Source organism: Talpa occidentalis, unplaced genomic scaffold (assembly GCF_014898055.3).
Source record: "Talpa occidentalis isolate TD23 unplaced genomic scaffold, MPIMG_talOcc4v2.1 talOcc4.6, whole genome shotgun sequence".
In the NCBI taxonomy this organism is placed as follows: domain Eukaryota; kingdom Metazoa; phylum Chordata; class Mammalia; order Eulipotyphla; family Talpidae; genus Talpa; species Talpa occidentalis.
This window is the reverse complement of record NW_023604972.1, coordinates 109,847,980-109,875,131: the sequence shown is the minus strand read 5'-3', so window position 1 is coordinate 109,875,131 and position 27,152 is coordinate 109,847,980. Positions and strand designations below refer to the sequence as shown.

At 35.6% G+C, this 27,152-nt stretch overlaps 1 long non-coding RNA gene across 1 annotated transcript in view; it reads left to right on the top strand.

The window, feature by feature from the left end:
- The window catches only part of LOC129144690 (uncharacterized), a 70,962-nt gene extending 45,784 nt beyond the window's left edge, over positions 1-25,178 (top strand). Inside the window, exons 2-4 of the long non-coding RNA XR_008549111.1 lie at positions 21,592-21,672; positions 22,632-22,705; positions 24,642-25,178. This is a non-coding gene — a long non-coding RNA (uncharacterized LOC129144690). The remainder of the gene's footprint in view (positions 1-21,591; positions 21,673-22,631; positions 22,706-24,641) is intronic.
- Positions 25,179-27,152: the final 1,974 nt, after the last annotated feature.

Genomic DNA, 27,152 nt, shown 5'->3' with positions numbered 1-27,152 from the left:
GCTTTTGTTATTGTTATTATTTGATATTTAGGTCCTAAGTACAGGTGACTATATGAAATACTAAAAGGCCAAAGTATCTTTTGTACCCTTTTTTAATTTTTAAGAATTTGAAAATTTGCTCAGTATTATATTAAATTTAACTATTTATGTTCTTAAATATCAAGTTGAACAATTAATAAAAGGATATCTTGTAAGATCAGAATTTAAACAATTTTGCAATAGTGTTTTAGCTATGATTAACCCTGGTATATTTGGGTATGTCTGGCACTTTAATTTGAGATAGATGGACAAAAAATATTTTGGGGATAAGGCACAAAGATCCTTTCTGGAAAAGAATTTGCCTCACAGAGGCAACACATAATTCTGCAGAATGGAAAAACCTCTGAGCTGTTAGAGAAATGTGAATTTAAAGTACAGTGTGATATATGGCATTTACATTTGTCTTCTGACCCATGTTATTTTGCTTGGGCTGAATCCCAAAAATTTCAGAGCTAAAGTATAATGCCTGAAGAAAATATTTTTCCTGAAAGCTCACTAAAATATTGAGGCCAAAAGACCTGATACACCATTAAAAAAGTACAATAGACCCACTAACAAAGCTCCAGTGTGCTGACCAGACTACTTTTAGGTAAATGGTGTTTCTTTAACATACATGGGGGGCAGCTGCAGGGCCCAGTGTCAGGTATGAGGAGCTCAAGAGAGTGGCAGTGTCTGGTCCCTATTATTTGGTGGCAGCAGGAATTATGTCACTGATGACAGGTGGTCCTACTACTTTGGAACTCTTAGGACTCCCTGGCACATAAAGCAGGACACTCTCAGAGGATCTTCTTGAGTGTGGCACTGGTGAGGCAGTGTTTTAAATGTTTAAAGTGGATTTTTATAAACAGAATCAGAGGAGCAAAGTAGGGAGAATAGACTAGGCACTAATGTGGGTAATGAATTTTTTTTTTAATTCATGGGACTATCCTGCACTCAATCAGACCCTTCTCCAAAACTAAGAGTTGTTTTGAATAGAGAGAAAAGTTTTGATAACAGTGGGTAGTTTGATAACAGTGGATAGGTTTAAGGGGCCTCCCTGGTGGCACAAGGGGTTAAGACGCAACCTATGAAGCTATTTGCAGCCACTGCAGCACGAGTTTGATCCCCGGCCAAGGAGCTACCCACATGGCGCAGCAGACCTCTCCTGACTCACCTGCTGCTCTCCTCAGCAGTGTATTTCAGTAGATCTGCCTGTTCTGTCCCCCATTCTGTCTGTGGTGAATCCTCTCACCCCTGACACCTCTGGCCTATATCCCAGTTCTTGTATGCATAAATAAATAAATCTTCAAAAAAAAAAAAAGAGTGGATAGGTTTAAAACCAGAAAATATTGTTTGTTTTTATTATTCAGTCCATGAAAATTATAAGGAACTTTCTATGGACATTATAAGAACCATGCCAGAAGAATACCAAAATTATCTCTTGCTTTTCACTTTTGCGAATGAAAGTAGATGGGGCTGAGGTTCATAATGTTGCCTCTCAAAACCTAGTTTGACATATGTTTGATTCTTGTGGAGTGAATATTAAGTAGTCTGTGAGCAAATCTAGTCTGTTTCCTTTTCTTTATGTGCCCTATTCATAGTCATCTTATTAATTATAAGTTTTCAATTCTGTTTTTTAGAATATCTGGCATGAGGCCTAGTGTGCAGATTTTAATGGACCTCTTTCTGTCAGGAACATGCAAATGTTGACACTGTTTTTATTGGCTTCACCCTAGTCCCAGTCCTGAATGACATCCCTGTGAAGCTCCTGATTTAATTGGAACGCCTTCGAAATTTGACTGTTAAATAAAAGGTTTGCTATAGGCTTTTGAATGGTACTCTTGATTCAATTAAGAAAGTTCTCTTGCACTTTTAATTTGCCTTTGGATTTTTTAATTGATAGGGAATTTAACATTTATTTTACCTTTATTCATAGAAATGCTCAAGTTTTTTAAATCCATTTTTTAGTTAATGCACTATTACATGAATAGATGTCTATGATTTTGATTCATTTTTACATGCTTGATCTAATCTCCTTTTTTATAAAACACCATTCAAATACTACTTTTGATCTGTCAGTCAAAAAGAATATTTTCCTCCTCTAAATTGCTACAACATTATATTTACCTTTTCTATGTACTTCATCACGTTGTACCTCGAGTTATATCTAGATATGTACTTGTTGTCTCTCCTACACCAGCCTTCTTCAAAAAACAAAGAATGATAGATTAGAAGTCAGAGAAATCAAAGTGGATTCCAAATCTTTCACTGTAATAATTCTAAGGCTGTTTTCTTTTATACAAACAGAGATTGTAATGCAGACCCTGCTTGCCTTGAGAGTTAAGTATTTAAATGAGAGGCATTCTTTACAGTATACTATAAATGTAGAAAGCATCACATATTTCATGTTATTATTTGTTTGTTAAAATTCAAAACTTACAAAATTTTATTCAGTATTGGTTGTTGAATTTTAAAAGGTCTTCAGGTTCCTATTTTAATATCATGTACAACTACTAGAATAAATATTTAATGGTAATAATCATATTAATGGAGTATCAGTTATCCTTTATAACAGATTGCCTCGTGGCTCATCGAAGTCTGGGAATGCCACTTATCTCCTGCAAGAGATGGAACATACAGCTAGCACAAAGGCATCATTATTCTGCTTGATCTAGAAACTCAGAATATTCTATAAATTAAATAAAACCGTTTAATTTTCATACAAAGAGATTGACAACAAATAATAACCAAACCTAGCATTTTATGACTTTTTATTTATAATAAGTTTACAAATTTAATATGAAATTACACTGATTTTACCTGTTCATATTCCTGTTTGAATTTTGCAATGAGGTCTTCTTAGCAGGTTCTGATATAGGGTGATCTTGACTGTTATTAACTAATTATGTTCCACATAATTTTCCATCCTTCAGCATTTTATCTCAAACCTCTTTTCATCATGAAGGCAGAAAACCAAAGAAAACTATAAAACACCTTCTAAAGCCTAGACTTGGGAATTTGCACAGGGTCCATTCTGCCAACACATTCTATTGATCAAATAAATCACATAACCAGCATAAATTCAAGGAGTGGAGAAATATGATCCACCTCCTAATGGACAGAACTTCAAATACGCATTGTGAATGACGTCAATGCAAAAGACAGAAATAGAGACTTAGGGATTTTTTGTTTTGTTTTGTTTTGTTTTTTGCAATCTATCACACTTACTCATGGGAAAACCCTAGAATGGGAATGTTAGATATGGTGACAGAAAAGTTAAAAACCAAAAAGATGTTATTTTACTTTCATTTTGTATTGTGGAGAGTGATAGTCACAGGGGTCCAATGTCCAGTAGGAAAATGTCAGTGGATTTTCATATGCCCCTTTCCCTTTGCTCCCAGATGTAGTGAAGTGAATGTGATTAGATTTTTTTCTTGTACTTTGGGAAACAAGGAAGTGATAATGGGGATGAAAATCCAGATCTGAAATGCAATCACACAGCAAGGTGCAGGCTACAGAAACTGGGGTTAAATATTCCAAGTGAGAATTGTATAGATGATGCTGGTAACACAATCAGAAGTCTGCACGAAGGATAAACAAATTACAGAAAAACTCTCAAATTCTTACAAGTGAAAAAACAATTTATATGATCTCTATATCTAGACAAGTTAAGCAATTAAGTGAAAGCTAACAAACACCTAAAATAATACACCGATTTTTATGGCTCTCCTATCCCCTCTCCCGCATAGCATGAGGTTAAGTACTACATATTGGAAAATAGAAAGATTACAGTCTTGGAAGGAAGAGGTTTGGGACCAGGATACTGGATTCAAGAGGACACATTTCCTCCAAAGAAATAGAGTGACAATATTTATCAAAAATAGGAATTAAATGCATCTATCAGAGAATAGAGATACCACAATTTGGCAACTTAAAAAAGTAATTACTCAATGTTTAGGAATTTAAGATTAGATGAAGTACATAAAAATAAAAAGTTGGTTTTTCTTTGCCTATCAGAAGATAGTAAGGGACAGTTTTAAATTTTGTTTGGGTTCTGTTCAAGAGAGGGGAAACAAAATACATTACAATTATCACACCAGCATATAGTCCTGTGAACACTTATAAAGAGAGTTTCAAGGTCTCTGAAGAAACATATCCAAGTTAGAGAGAACTAGAATGCTGGCATCATTAACTTCACTGTAAATCTGTCTTTAGTAACATTAAATATAAGAATTTCTGATAACTGTTTCATCAATTCTTTCTCTTTTGTCTACAGAAATGTATTAAATACATTTGTACCTATTAGATGGAAAACTAAAGGCATTAAGTTTTCTAGAAAAGATATTCCTGTAAGAATAAAAGGTTATTTATTTCTGTCTCTACTGAATTTAAATATAAATGATCACTTTATAGATCTTGATTAGAAATTGTCTTATATACACTTTTCAAAAAATGTGAAAACTAGGCATCTTCGTGGTGGGTATGGTATTGTAACATATACCTAAAAAAGGTGATCTAATACCTTTAAATCACATAAAATGTTTTTTAAACCATTTTACATCAATTAAAAAAAACCCACAAAAACAAGACCTTGAAAACTGAAGTATTAGATGCTGGCAGCAAAGCATATGAATAGGGTTGCTGAAGACCCCAGGCTGGAGAGCCCAAGAATTTCCTCCAGCTCCTATAGGTCAGGGGGTTGAAGGACCACTGTCAGGTCTTTACACAGTTATTATTATTTTTCAAGCTTCTTGGAGATAAACATCTTGTCAATTCAACAAGTTCGTTGATGTGTTTTCCAGAGGCATGTTTACGACTTCTCAACATTTTCCTTTGATAGCCAGATGTAGTAGAATATCAGTTTCTTGTTTCTTGATGAGCCAAAATCTAAGTGCCACTTCCCCAAACTATGTTCAGTCTTTCACTCATCCGAGTGGTGAAACTGTGTTCACCACAACCTGTGTTTGTGAGTTAATGTTGTTATCTAGATTTTACTATGGAATGGGGTCATCTGTCGTTAGTCAACTGACACCGAAACAACTCTTTTGTGACTTTAGTCTAGTTATCTAATAATATATCATCCATTTTTACCTGAGTCACTTGATTTTTCTATTTTTATGTAATTCGAGTTTTCTATGGAACTTCCATTTACATCTTTCTCAATACTTTATAGCATGTCAAGATTTTAATGTAGGTTTGGAATCATTATTTTATATTCAAACAATTATATGAAACACTTCTATTTAAAATACACACTTGTTCTACCTAGTTTCCATTTAATTAGCTGTATAGAATAACAGTTTTTAATTATGCATGCTAAAAATGACAAGTTTTCATATTCTCCTGTTGACTGACTAAACAGCTCTTTCTGTATGTTCCACCATTTTTTGGCCTCACATTTCAGTGAACTATGAAAATCTACTCATCTGTTTGAAATGGATTTTGCAATACTTACTAAGATCTAATCAGACAGTCATATCCTCTAGCATACCAGGAGCTTATTCTTAAAGTTTTGGAGAGATAAGAAGGTTGATGACTCTACAGAATTTATAGTGTTTTATACTACTCCTCCTTAAAACTGCTACATAAGGCAATGTACACATGTAATTTCAATATTCTTCTTCTGTGGTTCTGACTATAATTTGAAAAACCTATCAAAGTTTAATCTATCTTATATAAGACACCACTTTTTATGTCCTGATTGCCACTTCCTTTTTCTATAGCTTCCTTCCTCCTAAGCTAACCTAATATGAATACAAATACTTCTGTGTCCATGACAAATCCTATAAATGGATGTTTTCACAAGCCCTAGTTAACATGGTCTTCATTCTATTTAATGCATGTGTTGTATTTTTATAAAGTATGTTAATACTGTGTTTGAGGTCCCTGAAGCAAAGTAGGCCACATCATTGTAGAGGGGTGAAACATTCATTGATTTAGACACAACTTTTAGAAACTAGAAATGTCTGCCCAGTCAACCATCATTAACCCTCCATTAAAAAAATCACCAGGCAACATGAATTAAAGAGAATGTTTTCAATGCACATTAAAAAAAAAAATGAAAACCAATGCATGTTAAATTTTCTTGTAGAGAGAAACTATCATTGGGCTGAGAAAGTAGAGCTTGGATATGCAGATGTGAGGGTTAAATGTACTAGCCACTCACATTTCAGTCTGAGTCAGTTGAGCTGAATACTCTTTCTAGACCTCAGTCTTCTTCTTGTTAACATTCTATGATAAAGTACAAATAACATTTCCAAAATATATTCCATGAATTCTATAGCCATGAAATGATCTTTGCAAAAAAGTTTGAAAAAACAAACAAACATGAGAGCGTGTAAGCTAAAACAGTAGAATCACAATGCATGTTAATGAGGCACTGAGTATCTTGGTAGTAAAAAATGTCTGCAATTGTTTGAAAATTCTATTCTGAATGTATTTAATGAGAAAATTCCTTCCAAACTCCTCTTATATCTAACATGTATTAATATACCAAAGAAATACTCGTGCAAGAGATACACATTGGGAGATTTTGATCTCTAAGATGCCTCTTACTTTAACATATAAAGTGTTTCCCTGAAAGCTTGTTTCTCTCCAAAAGTATAATTTCTGATCTTAAAGTTCCTGGATGAAGAATTTCCTCCTGCATGGCACTGCCCTTTCCAGTTTGGCCACACAGAACTTGTCATTATCTCGGTGTTATAATTGTCTTTTGGAGGGATAGCCCCCCCACCCCCCAGTCATTATTTATAGCTCTCTGCTCATTCCCTGAAATATGCGCCCTGTCCTCTATTCCAGACTCATACCAACGTTCCAGACCAGCATGTTCACGCATGTTCTGTAGAGGGCAGGCTTGGGATAGGAGAAGACTCTGGGATCCTCCCCCAGCACACACCACCCTGTACACAGAGCTGAATTTGAGCTCTTCAAGAGAATATACATTTCACTACAACAGGACAAAACAGAAGTTTTTGCTTCTCTCTCACAGGTCCATAGATATTTAAGCTGCAAATGAGCAGAGGAGCTTCAAGAAGAACAGCTATAACCTAAGTGTAACCTATAATCAATCCTTTTACTTAGTGCAATAACTACGAAAGTATCTATTAACACAAGCTGAAAGTTTTTAACCCCTCTCCCATGGAGCTTATACTCTGTCCCAGCTTTCACAGAATGCACTGTAACTAACTTTATTCTCTTACCTTGTCCTGCTGTTTTCACAGCCTGGAATCCCTGTCCACTAACCTTTACTTTTGAAGAAGAAACAGCTTACTGTATATTACCTGTATAAAACATACTGTTTTGCTTAGAGTTAATCCTTCTAAAAAACTAACCCACTATTCAATAAAATTTAAGAAAAAAGACATCAGACTCTATTATTTGTGTTACTCTCATTTTTAAGTAACCTACTCCCAAATGGGTTTTTATAATATAGGAAATTTATTATCTCAAGTAACTTAAATCTTTAGAGAAAGATATTCTAAGTGAGGCTTAATTAAGCAGTCAACAATGTTATAAAACATCAATTTCTTTTCATTATTTTCTTTAAGCCTTAGGTGGCTCGGGTTATATCATAAGGCCAACTGTTTTCATGGTAATTGATTGGCTATTTTGTGATGAAATTTCAGGAATTACTTGTCATCATTCATATCAACAGGAAGAGTCTCTGATTGATTTTATTGTGATTAATTCATTAGATTATTGTCCCACCCCCCAAAATTGAAATAACTGATTGCCTTAGGTCTCATGACTAATTGTTATTAACAAGGTGTGAATCATTTGTAATAATCTACAACTCTACAAAAGAGTTTGTGTCACATGGTTGGCTTCCTTGGAATTGGTTAAGGGGAGGAAGTTTCATTGGCAACCATAATGTAAGTGCACACATGCGTGAGTGTGTGCACACATCCATTTTATGGAAAATAAAAACGAATTAATCTGGGAGAATCATAAATATTTTCAATAGATAAGCCAGACCTCAGAATATCTGCCACACAGATTTCCCTACTGAGATCATCCCTTCCTCACTCAGAATATGCTGAAATTATAGCCTTTAAATAGCTCTGTTTTATATAACATGTAACATTACATAAGCAATGGATTGGTTTTAGGGTGAGCCTCTTGTCCGAAAATAGTGAATCAATATGTTATAAAATATGAAGAAATCGCATCAGATTCTATCCTTGATGGTTGAGACACAGTTTGTGGCCAAAGTAGAGGCTGGAAGGATGAGAATGAACTACATTTGGAATCATGAGATCTCTCTGGAAACTAAAGTTATGATTAATGAGCAGTTATGAGACAGAAAATTCTTTTTAAAAAGATTTATTTTTTATTTATGCATACAAGAAGTGGAGTACAGGCGAGAGGTGTGTGTGTGAGAGAGATAGTATTCACCAGAGAGAGTGGAGAGCAAAACAGGCAGATCTACTGTAATACACTGCTAAGGGGATCAGTGGGTGAGACAGGAGAGGTCTGCTGGGCCCTATGAGTAGCTCCCTACCTGGGAATGCAACTCAGGCCGCACTGGTTGGCCATTGCTTGATAATGCTGAGGCTTTAACCACTGTGCCACCAGGGAAGCCCCTGAGACAGAAAATTCTTTTTTGTTTTGGTGAGCAATATTTGTATTTAATATAGCAATAATAACATTTATTACACTAAATACAAATTTATTTGGATTTATTTTACCTTATTTTGTGCTTCCTCTTATTTTCACACTTCTATTTTCTTGACCTCTTTTGGATTTATCACTCTTTCCTTTTTTTTTTAATATTAATTTATTTTTATTTTTTACACCATTGTTCATTTTTAAACAATATTTGCTTCCCCCCACCCCCTCAGGTGTAGTCCCCATAGAGTTTCCTTCACCTATGCACCCGTGCACCATCACCTCAGTCCCCTGTGCTCCTCCCTCCCTCCCCCCGATCCCGCTCCCTCCTCCTCCCCTGCAGTATGTCTCTGATTTTTAATTGTCCGATTTTGCTTTGTTGTGTTTGGTACTGTTAAATTCTTAACTACTTGTAAAGAAAGGAATTCTGGCCTTAATGAGAGGAGGTCAGAAGATACAAGAGAAAGACAAAAATGCAAGAGAAAGGGACAAAAGAGTAGCCAAGCCTGCAGCACTCCCATTCTGGAAGGCTTTTGGTCCAATTTTGATAAGAGCAACTGCAATTCTTACTCTAAAATCCCTGTTCCTGCTGCTGCTCACATTTGGTTTATGTGCCTTCTATGTGATATTTCAAATGTGTTTCTTTTCAGAAACAAACTGAAAATTTAGAAAAGGATTTTTTGTTAATCAAATAATTTATTATAACATCCTTTGGAAAAATGCACTCCTGTTATATTTAAATTTACCTTAAAATTTCACTCCTGTTATATTTAAATTTACCTTAAAAATTTATCTGACATGTCTAAAATCTATTGACTGAAACCAAGTATACTACAATAAACATTTTTAATGTTGTCTTATAGATTGTCTACTAGAATTTTAAAGAAAATGAAAAAATACAGTTCTCATCCCTCACCAAAATGTTCTAGCTTGTTGCTAATATAAGTCAGATACCAGTAGTCCTACAATGAAGATAATTGTGGCCCAGGATCCTATGCCTCTTATTTAACATATGATGATTTTTTTCTCTGGCTAAATTAGGGAAAGTAGAAATGACTTATTCTCAACTCATTAAACAGGACAGTTGATATGCTCATTCCTTTAATATTATATAAGTATATGTTCTATTCTAATTCATAAAATCTAAAATACTTTTAAATGAAAATTAAGATACTCTCAAATAATCATTATTGAATTTAATAATTAACTCATTTTTTAAATTTTAGCTCTTTTGTGATAAATGAAACTTTAATTATATTCTAAAATGAATTGTTTAATTCTGCAGTACTCTTTATTCTGGAAAGAAAATGCAAATTTGGTAAGGTCACATAGCTTGCCAACAGAGGACAGTCATTGGCACAGTGCTCTGAGTCAGCATGGAAATTTGCCTAAGAAGCAGGGGTTCTGTACTCCTAATTGACCTGACAGTTTGAAATCTTTTCTTGGCAACTGTGTTTTCCTACAGAGTTGAAAATACTGTCCATCTTGAGCTCAGATAGCATAGTTAGTCTGAAGCAATATGTCCTGTTCAAAATAAACCCTTATATGAAAGGGAAGACTATGCATTTTTTAAGATTTATTTATGCATACAAGAACTGGAGTGCAAGCCAGAGGTGAGGGAGGTGGGGGAGAAGATTCACCAGAGAGAGAGTGGGGAGAAGAACAGGCAGATCTACTGAAATACACTGCTGAGGGAAGCAGCAGGAGAGACAGGAGAGGCCTGTTGCACCATGTGGGGTGCTCCCTGGCCGGCCCGGGCTCAAACTCGTGCTGCAGTGCCTGGTGATAGCTTGATAGTGCTGTTCTTAACTACTGTGCCACCAGGGAGGCCCAGACTATGCACTTTTAATGAAAGAAAAGCAATTAAAACTGTTGGATTCAAAATTCTTAATATAAATTGTATTTGCCTATCTCTAAAATTTTATTGCAAAGGAAATGTATTGGTTGGTTACATTTTTAGAGAGTAAATTTTCATTTCTAACAGAATAATCAACAAAATCAATTAGTGTGATAAATTAACTTGTAAGGTTTTTTCTTAATCCAGACTTCTCAGACACCATGGGAAGCTTCAAAACTATCGTCACAATATGTTGAGTTGCCAAGATTCTAGTTGTTATAGCAGTCATAATTGGTGGGTGGCTGCTGTTAGGGAGTCCATTCTTAGCTGACAGCAGTCTCTGTGCTGTTACTGCAGAAAGTCTTAGAGTCATCAAGAGTGAATATCATACCCTTCATATCCTTTGCTCATTCAATAATTTTACATGTAAAAATTCTCAGTTCCATAGCTTATATTCATTATGTTCTAATATTAAATGTTCCTACCAGAATAATATGATAAATTTGTGGTAATTTTTTAATTTACCCATTCTGACCCAGAGTTATTTAGATTAAATTCCTTATCCTAGCCAAAGACATCTTATTTTTTTTTAACTTTTCCTATAGATATCCTGCTTCTGAGTTATAGTTATATAACCCAAAATTTATGTTACCTCCATAACTATAGCAAAGTCAGAGGCTCTTGTCCCAAGTTCAAACTGTATTCTGGAGGCCCTGGGTCCTAGGAATCCTCTCAAGGCACAGTAATTACAATAAGATCTTCAAGTAGTTTACTCCCATGTAGGACAATTCCAACTCCATGCAAATTTCCATTATTTCAATATATGGAAACCCAGAGGAGTTTGAAATTTCTGGAGTTTCTCAGATAACAAAATGACTTCCTGAGGTGTCTTTGGATCCTCATATTACCCTTGTTTCCATATGAGACAGAGACTACCTGATCTGTTGAAAAAAATTACCATAGTTTAATCCTAGTGAGTACATGAATAACGAGTACATATTAAAAGTCTCTTGGTTCTTCTAATAAGGTGGCAACTTAGAGTAGGGTGGTGAGATTTACCCATTCATTCATCGTTCACAGATAAATCACCTTGATTTCCTTCATGGGATACCATATATACCGTGTATATATATCAATCTTCGACTAAGTAGTTATTGTGGTGTTAATTCCATTGTCAATCTAATAGTGGATATAGAATTTAAATCTGCCCAATCAGAGAATCCATGACTCAGATCACAGTGATTGGTTCAGGGGAAATAAATGTGCTACTACAAACTAGTAACGCATGCTATTAGAGTTTTGTTATTTTTTTAAAGATTTATTTATTTATGTATACAAGAACCAGGGTACAGGCCAGATGCGCAGGAGGGTGAGAGGATTCACCAGAGACAGAGCAGGGAACAGAACAGGCAGAATGACAAATACACTGCTGAGGGGAGTAGCGGGCAAGACAGGAGAGGTCTTCCGTGCCATGTGGGACCCTCCTGGCTGGCCTGGGATTGAACCGGTGCTGCAGAGGCTGCGGACAGCTTCACAGAGCAGCGCTCAACCACCTGCATCACCAGGGGAGGCCTGCTATTACAGTTTTTTCTAAGATCTTTCCTCCCTCCTTCTCACTCTCCCTTCCACTTTCCCTCTTCCCTTCTCCTCCCTGCTCTTCTCTCTTCCTCATCTATTTAGTTCTTTTGTTATTTAGATTTGGAACTGTGAAGATATAAACCCAGGATATTGCCATCCATACTTCTACCTAAAAGGGAGCTTTCTAAGGTAGAGTAAGCAGAGGTATAAAATGAAGAAAAATTAACCTTGGTAACTTTGTTTAAGTATCAAGATCCAGCCATGCATAAAGTGTGTCCTGCCTTTGGACTTTTCTGTTATGTGTTATGTAAGCCACTGTGTTTCCTTTGTGCTTAATCAGTATGTATTTTTGAACTTGCAACTTTAAAAGTTCCAATTTACACCAGGGCATAATTTTTTTTTGTAAATGTGAGCTGAAAAAATATTAGGTTTCCTTATTACCATGATTTCTAACCTTTAGCATCAGGAAGTTTAGTATCTGATATCATCTCTAGAAATAGAAATGAATTTAAAACCTATCAAGCAGAACTGATCCAACTGCCATTAAAGTGCTCCATTGCACAGTCTCTAGATGAGTGGCTACGAACATATTTGGCCCTGGAGACAGAATGGCAACAATTAGGTATCTATGAAAACTAATGCCAAGGAGCCCCAGTAGCTGCAGAGGACAGATAAACTCTCACCATTGCATTCATTAGCTACTGCAGTGAGTGCCAAGCCAGAAGAGAGAAAGATGCCTGAATAATAATTCTCCATAATTTTTAGTCTTCCAATTGTTACATGCACAAAAGCAAAATAAATAATATATCTGGTTTTTGGCAAATACACAGTAATTCAAGAGTCCCACCTTAAGTTATATGAAACATATGTACTTTGGCAGAAATAGTCTCTGCATTATTCTGCCTCGAACCAGCTGTGTTTGAGTGAGATCTGAAAACCCATTCAAAGGAGCACTTGATGGAATACACTTTTACTCAGATGAACCATTAACAGTAATGAAAAACTATAAATCTCACACACATTTCAAAAGAAAACTATCACAAATACTTAACCACTGGTCTTGTAAAATCCATGATGGAATCTTAAATTTGAGAAAAGAGTAAAAAGAAAATGTTAGTCATCATGTCCACAATTTTTATAGTCTGGTGACTTAGTATTTGTGTGCTTAAAGGGAGATGGGGCATCATCAAGAGAAACTTATTAGGTCAAACACTGGAAAAAAAGAAAACACGATTCTGTTTAACATGTTACAGCCCACATTGGGACTAAACTAAGCTACAGTTACCACAGAAACCTTAGGGGAAATTCTGTGGCAATAGTTTTGGAAAGTCTGAGCAATCCAGAATCTACTAGATTGAAATCATTCATTAGCATCTGTCGGAAAAACAGAAGCCTTTACCTCCATTCCTTAGCCATGAGCTAATTTTCTTTCCCAATTCTAATTCTACTATTCTTACATGCTGCTCTAGGACCAATATAAATAGCTCGTATAGTTAGCTTCTAATTAAAAAATATAGAGAGCCTCTTTATATTAACCATTTTGAATTATAGGAAGTGTGATCATCTAAGAATTAATTTAATCACCTATCATGTCCAAGAATTAAATAAATGTATTTGAACATATTCCATGTTACCACACTCTCTGGAGAGATTAAAAAAAAAAATACCCTTGAGATGTCACACTTGATTCTATTTGCCAAGAGTTAACATCATATGATGGCTTCAATACATTTAGATAGGTCTAAAGTTTATGTCTGGATCAGGTTTATGTCATAAGCGCACTGTTTTGTTACCAGCAGCTGAAACCCAAGACTTACAAGTGGCGGGAGCCTGGAGGGGGTACTGGGGAGGATAAATACCCAGGTGAATACAAAATATCAGTGGGGCTAGAGACCCTGATGAGAAATATAAAGGGGCCTTCCCTGTGGCACAAGGGGTTGAGCACCACACTGTGAAGCAATCCGCAGCCTCTGTAGCACTAGTTTGATTCCCGGCCGTCCAGGGAAAAACCCACATGGCACAGTAGACCTCTCCTGAATAGCCCACTGCTCTCCTCAGCAGCGTATTTCAGTCTACCTGTTCTGTTCCCCACTCTGTCTCTGGTGAATCCTCTCACCACCCACATCTCTGGCCTGTACCCCAGCTCTTGTATGCATAAATAAATAAATCTTAAAAAAAAAAAAAGAAATATAAAGGACTACAGAAGCAGCCTCCAGGATTCAGGGTTTGGGATTTCAGATCTCCAACCATTCTGGGGTCATCCTTTTCTGTCCCCACCACGCTGCTCTTCAAGAAGGATTATGTGGACCTCTGAAGGACATGGAAAGGCTTCCAGCAGCCAGCCTCAAAGAAGAAAATTTCAAAGGCTTTGCAGTTAGCTGAGCAAATGAAACTATTCCCAGCTTTGCTACTGTTATAGCCTGGAAGGTAAAGGTGAAGACCTGGAGTCAGGCACCTCACTGAGTTGCGTGAGTGTGGCTGTTTGTCAGATGGTTTGGCCGCTGCAGCTGATATTTTGAGTGTCGCTTCTCTGGTGCTGTTCTGGGGCATCTCTGCAGCAACATGATATCTCTTGTTTTGTCATCTGCTTTCCTTTTGAGTTAGATCCCAGCCTATTTTCTGGCTGCCATGTGCTATAGGCCCTCAGTGGCAGGAAGACACCATTTTTGGGTCTGTTTATGTTTTGGACTTTAACACACTGAACACTGGGCTTCCCTGGTGGTGCAAGGGGTTAAAAAAAACAGCACTATGAAGCTATCTGCAGCTACTACAGAACGAGTTCTATCCCCAGCTAGAGATGACCCACATGGTGCAGCAGACCTCTCCTGGCTTGCCCACTGCTCCCCTTACAGTTTATTTCAGTCAATCTGCCTGTTCTGTTCCTCACTCTGTCTCTGGTGAATCCTGTCACCCCCACACCTCTGGCCTGTACCCCAGTTCTTGCATGCATAAATAAATAAATCTTTAAAAAAAAACCACACAGGACACTGCTTTGGATAAGGTAAATGACCATTTTTGGCCTCAGTAACTCTGTTTTCGCTGGCTTGTTAACTACTATTATTGTTGTTCTCTGAGCCTGAGTAGTCTTGCAATTGTGTGCACTGTTAAAGAATTCAGACAGTGAGCAGTAACTATTTGGGCAGTGTCCTTGGCTAGTTTTAGTGCCCTTTGCTGCCCTGTATCAGTTTTACTTATTTTTTTAAAGATTTATTTACTTATGCATACAAGAGCTGGGGTACAGGCCAGAGGTGTGGAGGGGGAGAGGACTCACCAGAGACAGAGTGGGGAGCAGAACAGGCAGACTAACTGAAAACACTGCTGAGGGGAGCAGTGGGTGAGTCAGGAGACATCTGCTGTGCCATGTGGATATCTCCCTGGCCAGCTGGGGATCGAACTTGTGCTGCAGAGGCTGAGATAGCTTCATAGTAGTGTGCTTAACCCCTTGTGCCACCAGGGAGGTCCCTTATTTTTTTTTACAAAAGAAAAACATACAAACTTACATAATAAATTTTACATGTCAAAGGAGCCTTTTTAAAAATTGTATATTTTTCTATTGAGATAGAATTGGTTTATAAAACTCTATGGTATAGTGCATAGGTGCACAATTCTTCAGCTCATATGTTAACGCCACATCCATTGACCAATCACCCATAATCATCTTCATTTATTAGGCCTCTTCCTTTAGTTCCTCACCCCCACTCCTCCTTAGTAACCTCAATTTTAAAGCTATCTAGGTTTTGTTTTATAATAGTTTTGGCTGTTCCTTTGTGCTGTTTCTCTATGTTTCATATAAGAGAGAAGTTATCTAGTTTTTGTCTTTTTCATTAACATAAATCCCTCCAGCTCCATCCATGTTGTCACAGATGGCAAAATTTCATCTTTTTTTTCTCTATGCTGAGTAGTATTCCATTGTGTTCATATACTTAATCCACTCATCTTGTGTCCTTGGGCACTTAGATTGCTTCCATAATTTGGCTAAGGATTTGAGGGTTTTGCATTTATGTTCATCATGGATATTGGTCTGTAGTTTTCTTTTTTCCTGTCTTTGTTTTAGGGTCAGGGTAATCAAAAATTAATTTTTTCGGCTAGCACTTCCAATATTATGTTTAATAATAGTAGTGACAGGGCCTCCCCTGGTGGCGCAGCGGTTGAGTGTTAGGCTGTGAAGCTGCCTGCAGCCTCTGCAGCGCCATTTCGATCCCCGGCCACCAGAGAGGGTCCCACATGGTGCACAGATCTCTCCTGCTGTGCCTGCTGCTCCCCTCAGCAGTGTATTTCGTCGGTCTGCCTGTTCTTTTTTTTTTTTTAAAGATTTATTGATTGATTGATAGATTGATACATACATACATACAAGCACTGGGTACAGTCAGAAGCGCAGGAGGGTGAGAGAATTCACCAGAGCCAGAACGGGGAGCAGAGCAGGCAGGATGACTGAAGTACACTGCTGAGGGGAGCAGTGGGCGGCAGGAGAGGTCTGCGCGCCATGTGGGACCCTCCTCCGGTGGCCGGGTAGCAGCCGGGGATCGAACTGGCGCAGCAGAGGCTGCAGTCAGCTTCGCAACCCAGTGCTCAACCGCTGCGCCACCAGGGAGGACGGTCTGCCTTTCTATTCCCCACTCTGGCTCTGGTGAATTCTCTCACCCTCCCACACTTCTGACTGTACCCAGTGCTTGTGTAAATAAATAAATAAGTCTTTAAAAAATAATAATTATAAATAATAATAATAGTAGTGACAGTTGACATCATTGTCTTGTTCCTGATCTTAATGGAAATGCTTTCAACTTTTTACCATTAAATATGATGTTGGCTGTGACTTTGTCATAGGTGTTATTTATAATGTTTAAATAAGTTCAATTTATTCCCATTCTATTGAGAGTTTTATCATAAATTGATGTTGAATCTTTAGGCAAATATTGAGATGATCAGGTTAATTTTAGCTATGTTTTTTTGTTGAGGTGGCAATAACAATGATTGATTTGAGTATGTTGAATGAGTCTTGCATGCCTGGGATAAAGTCTACAGCTTATGAGGATTTTCTGGAGGATTTACAACTATTTTCATCAGAGATATTGGTCTACAATTTTCTTGTTTTTTTATTGTCTTTATTTTGTTTTGGGACGAGGATGATCTTGTTTTCATAGGATGTGTTGTAGAATTTTTCCTATGATATTTTGGAAGAGTGAGTAAAATATATTTTAGGTATTCTTTGAAGAATTGGTAAAATGCACTGGAGAAGCCATCTGGTCCTGTGCTTTTGTATTTAGGAAAAATTTTTATTACTCTTTTAATTTCATTACTTGTAATTGAACATTTTTAAGTTTTCTATCTTGCTTCATCTGGGGACAATTTGTCTAATTCTTCTAGGTTGCACAGAGACAATTGTAGTAACATCTTATACTAAGTACTTCTGCAGTATATGTTGTAATTTTGTCTCTTTGATTTATTTCTGTTTCTATTTATTTGGGTTTGATTTCTTCTTTTCTTCGTAAGTTAATTGAGGGCTTTTTTATTCTTTTTCCAAAGAACCAACCCTTGATTTCACTGATCCTTTGGATTAACTTTTTGTTTTCTATTTCATTTATCTCTGCTTGAATTTTTATTATTTCTTTCCTTCTACTGATTTTTTGGATACCTTTGTTCTTTTTTCTAGTTGCTTCAGCTGCAAGGTTAGATTATTTACTTGAGATAGCATTTCAATCTTTATTAACTTATTAACACTTGTTTTGTGAACCAATAATATGGTCATTTCTTCAAAATGTTCCATGTGCATTTCAGAAAAATATGTATTCAACTTCTGGAGAGTGTAGTGCCTGATAAACATTTATTAGGTCTATGTGCTCTAATTGATCATAGTTTCCTTTTTAATTTTCTCTAGGTTAATCTGTTATTGTGTAAGTGAGGAGTTTGATCAAACTCACTTTTCCAGTGGTACCAAATTATTCAATGTCGACTTTAACTTAATTCTAAGTTAATTATAAAATTATTATTACTGCCTCCCTTCCATGCAAGATATAAAGCTAGATAATTTTAGGGCATAGGGTGAAATTTATAAACTGGTATACTTCTTTCTTTCTTTTATTTTAACATTTATTATTTTTTACATTTTTTAGGCAATATTTGCTTCCCCCCACTCCCTCAGATTAAGTCCCCATAGAATTTCCTTCCCCAACGCACCTGTGCACCATCACCACAGTCCCCTGTGCTCTTCCCTCCCTCCCTCTTACCTCTCTCTCTCCTCCTCCCCTGCAGGATGTCTCTGGTTTATAATTGTCTGTTTTTGTTTTGTACTGTTACTATTATTTTTTTACACTGATGTGTTACTTGGTTCCCCTCTATTCCTGTTATAAGTGAAACCATCCGATATTTTTCTTTTTCCTTTTGGCTTATTTCACTGAGCATCATTCCTTCTAGCTCCATCCACATTGCTGTGAATGGCGTGAGTTTATCTTTTTTGATTGCTGAGTAATATTCCACTGTATACATATACCACATCTTCTTGATCCAGTCATCTATTTTTGGGTATTTGTGTTGTTTACAGGTTTTACCTATTGTAAACAGTGATGCAATAAACATAGGTGTACAGGTGCTCTTCTGAATCACTGTTTTTTGTCCTTTGGGTAGATCCCTAGTAGTAGAATTGCCGGATCGTATGGTAGCTCCATTTTTAGTAGACTGTGGAAACAGCTTTCCACAATGGTTGGACCATAAACTGGTATACTCCTTTAGTTATATTCCACTAAGTATAAAATTTTTGCCCTGCAAATTTTAAGTGATTTCCTAAGTGATATTTCTGAGAGAAGAGGCAATGTATACAATGACTTTTAAGTGCTAAGATAATTCTGTATTTTCACAGATTTTTGAATATTCAACTGGAAATATAGTTTTAAATAAACTATAGTTTATATTATAAGAGGTTGGATAAGTTTATATATGCACACACGAAGTAGTTCCACACTTATTTAGTTTATATTGTCTTTTCTATTTTAATAAGCAAGCCAAGTAAAGACTGAGATTGAAATTTATTTCCTAAATTTTACCAGGAATGGTTTATCATTCAGAAATAACTATTTCAAATGCAAACAGTATTTAAGCTGCCAATACCATTCACTTGCATCAGCTTTTACTTGTGTATGTTGAGAGAGAGAGAGAGAGAGAGAATAGAAACACAGATGATATGGAAATGCAGATTTGTGTCCCTACTTAAAAATGTTCAATAATAAGAAAATCTGACAATTGTTATGGGAATACTTGAAATTTGATTTCATAGTTCTGACTATAAAATAAAGCTAAGAGTCTTCTGTTAAAAATGTGTTTTCCTGGGCCTCCCCGGTGGCGCAGCAGTTGAGCGCTGGGTTGCGAAGCTGCCCGCAGCCTCTGCAGCAACGGTTCGATCCCCGGCTGCTCCCCGGCCACCAGAGGAGGGTCCCACATGGCGGCAGACCTCCCCTGCCGCCCGCTGCTCCCCTCGGCAGTTTACTTTGGTCCTTCTGCATGCTCTGCTCCCTACTCTGGCTCTGGTGAATTCTCTCACCCTCCTGCGCTTCTGACTGTACCCAGTGCTTGTATAAATAAATAAATAAATAAATAAATCTTTAAAAAAAAATGTGCTTTCCTAATGAAGCCAGTAGGAAAACAAACAAAAAAGAAAATGAAATAATTTTGCAATGAACTTGGCAATATTATATCATACTTTCTCATTTTCTCCAGTTCAGTTTATAATTTATCTTGCTACATTTTTGCTTCATTAAAGGAAGGTTATTTCTTATAAACTTATATCTTTGAATATTTATTTTAAAACATTTTTATATCACTATCAAAATAATATTTTTTTAAATTCTTCTATAGTCTGTAGGTAGAATGAATCCCAATCTTATTTTTCTAAAATCAAACTTATTTATTGCAAATAGATGAAAGAATTTGACCCCTTCATTAAACCATCTCTTAGGGCTGTGCCTAAGCATTTGACATATTTACATATTTACATTCCATAGTATTTCTCTCTTTTCACTTATATTTTAATAAAAATATTGAGATTTTTAAATTAGGTACATAAGTATCTTGCTTTTTCTGTGAGTTCAATTTTGGGATAGTAAAAAGTCATTATAAAATATGTGTTATAAAATAAGGCATTGAATTTTAAAACAGTGAGATTCACTAACTCACTGATTTAATGTATCTTAAACAAGCTATATGTAAAGTAACAAAATAATTGACATGTGACACATGCTCAATAAATCTGAAATTTCATAAGATGAGATCACTTCTGACTCTAGTAAGAAATATTTTTAATGCCACCAAAATAAAATATAATTCAGAGTGAATGTGAATCACAATTAGATTTTTGGCAGGAATCACAGCAAAAATCTTAATAAAAATTTCTGAAAAAGGTATAAAGATATAAAATCACAAGTTATATAACATGTTCAATTTTCTTTCTATGACAACTTGGTGAGAATAATCTAGTGTTTGGAACTTTAGTTAGTATGTCTGATGTGAAAAAACAAAGTGAGTTAGGCTAACCAACCCAGAAAAATAGATTAGAAGAACAGATAGGAGGATCTGAGTGCCAGAAATATGGATGAAAATATGATAAATATGTCAAGTGAAAAAGTTAAAGTGTAGATGGATAAAAATATATAAGGAAGTTACTTCTTTTAAGATGGTACCTAGAACTAGATAAAATTTATACAACAAGTTTGATGGCTAGAGTAGATGACAGGAAGACCAAAAAAACTTCAAAAGAAAATGATTAATATGGTAGTAAAGATGAGCAAATATATGTTGGATAAATAATAATGATATCTCCATTGGGTGAAATACTGAATTGCTCAGTTTCTTTTGCCAATTTTTGATTTGAAATATCAGGTGAAAAAAAAATCCAAAAAATGTATGTAAGATGGCAGAATTGAGGTTACTAGATAGGGAAGTAGGATGGGTGGTGGGTACAAAGGGAACAGAGGACCAAATGATCTATGGGGAAGGGTCATGGATACCTTTGTGGTGGATGTGGTTTGGTGACATACATATGAGGAGGTATGGATTTATCTCCTAACTCATATATAATATTGTAAACTAATGTTACCTAAATAAAACAAAAAAAAATTAAAGCAAAAAAAAATAAAGTAAGTTCAGTTACTGGACCAATGAATTAAATGGTAATGAACTTGCATGTAGTGTGTGTAAGTTGGTCTGTGCTAACTTTAATCATGGGAATGTAGTTAAATAATTACTGTTGAAGAAACAAAATAGTATTGTGGTTTATATTACAAACTCTGGAACCAAAGTAGATTAGAATTCTGATTATAATACTTATTAGCCGTGTACTACCATGGATAAGGTAGTCTTAATACCTCATTTTCCTCATGTATAAAATAGAAAAAGTTAATAATTCTTTCTCACAGGGTTGTATTAAATGTGTTGGTATTTTAAAATTACCTGAGTGGAAGAACACAAAACAACATCTGTTAAATATATATGTATCATATTCCAGTTTAGCAAATGTATACATTTTATATTTTGGTGAATATTTATGCATTTCTATTTTTTTCCAGCATACATTGTGTTGCACTCTATAGCCTATTGCACATATTTGAAGATGTGTTTGTGTGCACTTATTCAATAATTCTTCCAAGGTATGTGTCATGATGTAGAATTACTGAGTCATAGAAGACACAGATGCTCAGATTCTGTAGATATTGCATCAGTACTCTCCAAAGCTGTTTTTGATACAACAGGAGAAGGTCTTTAATTAGTCATTCAACAAAAGTTTAATTTTTAATGAAATAAAATTTAGTCTTATTTTCTCTTAAAATTTAATCCCTTTTATGGTTTTATGGTTTTGATAATAAATTAAACCATATTCTCAAGTTATAAGGATATGAGTTATGAATAGCTGATCTATTGACTAGATTATGAAAATAGAATAGTTTTCTTTTTTAACTTGTCCTCTATTTGTTGCATGTCATTATTAAAAATATATTTTAATGAGAAATAATAATAGAAACGTTTCCATTGAAGCGATAACAATAAAACAGTGAAACATGGACCTTGATAATAATCCCATTTGAGGAAAACATGCATTCGTTTTTGGGGAGATGCAATGTTCTATAGATATCTGTTAGGTCCATGTGGTCTAGATCTTTGTTTAGGGCTATTTTGTCCTTCTTTGTTTTTTGTTTGTTGATCTGTTCATTGGTGAGAGTGGGGTATTGACATCTTCTACCACATATGATTTTCTCTAATATCTGTTTTCAGAATTGATAGTAATTGTCTAATGTGTTGTGGTACTCCTTCATTTGGTGCGTATATGTTAAGGAATGTTATATCTTCCTGGTGTTTTGTCCCCTTTATTGTTATATAATGTCCATCAGTGTCTCGTCACATTTTTTACTTTGAAGTCTGTTTTATCTGCTATAACTCTGGTTGCTCCTGCCTTATTTGATGGGGCCATTTGCTTGTAGAATTTTTTTTCCAGCCCTTTAAATCTAAATTTATATTTATTTATATATATTTATAATTTAAATTTATATTTATTTTATTAAATTTATATTTATATTTTAAATATAAATCTATATTTATTTTTGGTCCTTAGTTGTGTTTCCTGGAGACAGCAGAAGATTGAGTTCTATTTTCTAATCCAGCCTGTTACTCTGTGTCTTATTATTGGTGAGTTTAGTCTATTTATGTCTAGGGTGATTATTGATACATGGGAGTTGTGGTTGCCATTGTGTTCACTGTTTTGTGGTTCTATTCAAGTGTACTTATTCATTCTTCCATTTCATCTATTCTATTTTCATGGCTTTTTAAATAATTCTTTACCCTAGCTCCCCACTGATCTTTTAACATCCTGTAGTTCCGTTATTTTCTTGTTAAGATTCAATCTTGTTGTTCTGTTTTATTAGTAATACTTCTTATCGCATTCTGTTCCTTTATGTGTATTTAAGTTTTTAATTTATAGTGATTTTGAATTCTTTATCTAGCAGGCAGAGAAATTCTTTTGTGTCAGTGTTGGTTCTGGAGGCTGATTTTCTTTCTGTGGTGTATTTCCAGGAGGGCTTGCTTGACCAGTTGTATTTTTATTTCTCTCTATTGTTTGCTTTTGGGTATGTTCTAGGTGTGGGATCACCATACCCCCATGTTTAAATGAGTGAAACAATACAAATGTATCCTTTCTGTTAGGAAAGTCCTTTTGGTCGTTGGGCTGGCTATTATTTGTAGCTCCTTTTTTGCTTGCACAATCCTTCCAGTTTTGTTTTACTGCATGTCTAATTGTGGGGGACTCCTTGCTGCTATTATGGGTCTCCTAGCTATGAATACAGATGTCACATCAATTGCAATTTTGTTACAGAGATTGTATGGACATAAATTCTGCCATCTACAAGTGGGCAGCTGCTTGCCATGCACGGAGTGTTCTATCTTCCAATGTCATAACAAAGCCAAACATACCACATTAAGGGGTAATGAGGATAGGTTTCAAGGCATGGCAAGGACTTTACTATGACTCATCATTGCTGAGAATTTAACATTACTGTTTCCTGATTATAAGAACAATTGGGCACTATAGAAAAAGTATAGTATAGAAAAACATTTCACTTCTGTGACAGTAGTATTTGGAAGTGCTTCCATAGCAAAAGTCTTCCTAATTAAATTTCTTAGCCACAAAGCTCTTCCTATTCATTTAATTTTATTTCAAGGGAAAAGCTGTCTCTGTATTTTGCATTTTTAAAATTATAGCAATCATAGAATTTTGCCAGTGGACTGTAAAAATCAAGCCTCATTTTTAAGGTAGTTAGGTGATACCAAAAAAATCTACAGGAATCAATGTAGTATGGTGGTTATACACAAAGAAACTCAAGTAAAATCACTGGGTCCAAATCTTCTTAATTTCTTACACCTAGATAATTGTGGATAAATCTCCACTTCACAATACCCTAGTTTCCTCATTTGATATGTGAATAAAATATAACTGTTTTACTAACTTGGTAGAAATTAAATGATGTAATACCTGAAAAACTCTTAGTATAACAGCTAGTACATATAAAACTGACAGATACTATTTCATGTTAAATCCTTGATGTCAGTTCTACATGCAGTGTAAATTCATGTGCAGTTTTAAGTTTTGATTCATTGTTTCCTTCCTACTGTCTTTATATTCTGTTGTTGATGTTCATAATCAAATACAGTTCTTTTTCCCCCACCCCAACCCTATGTTTGTTTATTTTTTCCAAAAATGTATTCACTTACACAACCTTTCAATCAAGTGAAAAGAATCTCACTTTTATTGCCCAGAATAAAGAGGATAGAAGTGATAGTTATTTTTTTGCTAAAGGTGAAAACAAAATTAAGAAGTTTGATGAAGTAAAAATCATAAGAAGGAGTGGGTCCTGGGATGATCGTGTTTATTATATGTTTTTTCCTTAAAAGAATCAAAATAAGATACATTTAAAAAATTTAACTATTTAACTATTTAACTTCAAGCCACTAAAATGTCAAGTTAATGTCTAATGTGTTAGTCTAGAAATTATCTCAAAAGTTTAAGATTTAGTAACTTTAAGGGGAGCACGGAATTAATATTGACTGTGTGACTATTTTTGTGTGCTAGGTCTTCAACTAGGCAATTCAAAATAATGTAAGGGATGAAGAGAGAAAAGAGAAGATGAAAAGGAAGTAAATTATCACTGTTTGAGATTCTGCTATATGTACCGCAGTCCCCAAAGACAAGCAAAACATAATAATTTTCTTCAAAGTAAATTGAAAGTAACACTGAAACCTCATTCTATCAGGTGACTGGAAAACTCAAGTTCATGCAGGGATCTGTGGTGCGAGCCTTACCCCTCCTAACAAAAAAAGCCTGAAACCTGATTCCTTGTATGTTCCCTTGCAAACAAGTAGCTCTGCAACTTTCAAGTGAAAACTGGATCGCTGGTGATAGGTTTCAATCTCTCTAGGTGACTGAATGTAGGTTTTCAATGTGTGCATTGTAGGTTTTAGGTGTGCAATGTAGGTTTTCCCATTGCAGAGATGTGTTAAGAGTCCACACCAACCCAGGAAACTTGAGTCACACAGTTGTGTTTATTTAAGCAGACAGCCATCTTCTTTTTTGTTGTTGCTTTCATTTGCTTCTCTTTTACCCTATTAAAATGACACTTTTAATAAATCAATTTAAAAACACTTGAAGGTAACTTGGAAATATCTTTAAGTAGCCTCTTAATTTGAACTACTCCTCTGACATAAGAAAGCACAAAGCCTGGCTAACAATATAGAAATGAAAAGGAAAAAATCCAGAACACAAAATATGAGATTTATTTATTTATTTATACAAGCACTGGGTACAGTCAGAAGCATAGGAGGGTGAGAGAATTCACCAGAGCCAGAGCGGGGAGCAGAGCGGGGAGCAGAGCAGGCAGACTGATGAAGTACACTGCTAAGGGGAGCAGCGGGCACAGCAGGAGAGGCCTGCGTGCCATGTGGGACCCTCGCCGCGCGGCCGGGGATCAAACTGGCACTGCAGAGGCTGCGGGCAGCTTTGCAGCCCAGCGCTCAATTGCTGCGCCACCAGGGGAGGCCCCACAACACAAAATATAAATAGCTATTTGTTTTGATTCTTTGGCCACAATAAAAACAATAATTCTCTTTATTATCCTGACATATGCTTGGTATTTACCACCTGTTAATTGATATAATTTGTATACCAATTCAGTTTTACAAAAAGAAAACAAAGCCTCAGAATTATTTGAACCTACAATATAACTTAGATAATTGGTTTAGATAAAGTCAGAATCTGAGCCTATCTGCTTGCAAAGGCCAATTTCTTATCACTGGATCTGTCTGTTTCGAGAGAAGAAAGCTTGTGGGGTAGGGATCTGAAATCTGCTATTAAGACTTTTGGTGAGACATGCACTAAAGAACAATGACAAAAATCATATCATAGAAGTGCTCTGCTGAGTATAGCACTGCAGATGGAAATCACTAGACCCTGCTGCTTTCTCTGGATACCTCCTTTCATCTTGCAGTGGCTGCCACTGCAGAGATGATGGTTCTCTGAGTCTTGAACCTCTGAACTGGGTGCTCCGATTCATGGAAACAGTCTCCTGTCCCACCTGAGAGGAGGGCTAAGAAAACATTTGTTAGCCTTTTCAGTTTTAATAATAGAAAGCAGTTTTCTTAACTAACAAGATGCACAAAGAGGAAAGATGTCTAAATATTGGAAGTGGTTCAGATTCAGGCTGACTGAAATGAAAGACAAACGGCCTCTATATTGAATAAAGTACAGCTTAAATACTGGCACCTTGATAAAAAAAAAAAGTTTAATTTGGTGAAAAGGCCTGAAATGAAATGGATTGGCTCCCTTCAGAGTGGCAGCTAATAGAGTGGCTTTTGGCGAAATCATTCCTAAGTGTATTGGGCTGCTGCTTCTTGCTTGCAGAACAGAAATTACTGGCTATTGGTTGAAATGCCAGGTGAATTAATTTTCAGCCTCATTTATTCTCTGGCTGAGCATAACGGCAATTTCAAAAGGAGAAAAATGGCCCCAATATATGTTGCCACAAATCTTTTGAAAGGTGCAAAATATTAGCAACCAAAATAATTTAATTCCAGATTCAAACAATTATCATTATTGTAGTTAAACAGTTCTGGATGTGTACATTTTCAGATTAAAAGAAAGGTTTGTTTGATGTTAGATTTCAGTTATTTCTTATGGAATTTAATTTGTTTATAATTGCTCCAGCATAGAACAGTGTATTTGAACATTGAATCTACGTTCTTCACCAGGAAAATAGGAGACTAGTTTTGTGTTGATTGTTGGTTATTGTAGGTATTGTTTTAATAACTCCTATGGATTATGATAGCTTCTCTATTTAAAATATTTTCACTTTATGAGATAGTTCTTAAGACTAACAATGCCTAAGAATTGTGATGAAGCAGGTATACTTATTTCAACTACTGAACATGAGTGGAAAGTAATATGGCAGTGACAACCTTTGCATACTTCATGTAACCCTCATAATAGTGAAGTAAATCAGCATACATTCATTTCTGGGTGATTTCATGTCAACAAATTAAAGATAAATAACGAATCTAAAATAAAGGTGTTATTTACCATGTACTGTAA